Below are 900 nucleotides of genomic sequence, written 5' to 3' on the forward strand. Positions count from 1 at the left end.
GGGAGGATAAGATGCGAGGCTCCCTGTGCGCCAGCATGACCTACCTATGGTTTCCCTTTCTTCCAGCGATCTGAGGCCCAATCTCACTGCGCGATAGGCCTGGCCCATATGCGGGCTGCTAGCACAGACACGAGAAATCGCGAGTGGAAAAAGGGTAACCCCTAAAAAACAAGGGGAGAAAAGGTAAAATCAGAAAATGCTTCGTTTTTTGGACAAGTGCAAGGCGCCACCGCATGCACGCGAACGTTGTGTCAGTTTTTTTATCACTTAATTTAACCAGAAGTGAACACTCCTTTTGCGATGGTCCGCCCGTCCGTGTGACCAACCGTCACGTGAATTTCATAAAAAAAAACGGGGGACCGAATATGTTCTAAAATTAAAATAGAAATAAGTCGTTCCAAAAAACAAAATAACATCATAGGGCAAATGTTTTAAAAAACTGATATTTTAAACAATACTTGCACATTAAAAACCTTGCGTTTATTGAGCGGTAGCCATAATCGGTAGCGGCCGTTCTCATCCTATCGTACATGCCGATCCCGCTATGCGGATATGCAATCGCACTTACTGTCAAAAGTGAGGCTTGCGGGCGGGGGTTTCCATGACTCAATGCCCACAAAAATGAGCCAGTCGGGGGATGCATTGAACCGTCCATGCAACCCAGAGGACAACACATTGATCCGCTCTCATGTGCCAAGAAAAAAATTGCGGTGGCTAGTAGAGCCTTAGGGTAACACCAAAAAATCCACACTTCGTGTCCTCCCTATTCGGCGGACACTACGAGGGGTGGCGCCACTTTCAATGCCCTAGCACAGATCAGTGCGTCCCGTTGTCCCCGGCAGACCCGCTTGTGGGCATCTTCCATGCATCCCGTCGAGACGAATGAACAAGGTGATTGTG

This window comes from Triticum dicoccoides, chromosome 2A (assembly GCF_002162155.2).
Source record: "Triticum dicoccoides isolate Atlit2015 ecotype Zavitan chromosome 2A, WEW_v2.0, whole genome shotgun sequence".
NCBI lineage: Eukaryota > Viridiplantae > Streptophyta > Magnoliopsida > Poales > Poaceae > Triticum > Triticum dicoccoides.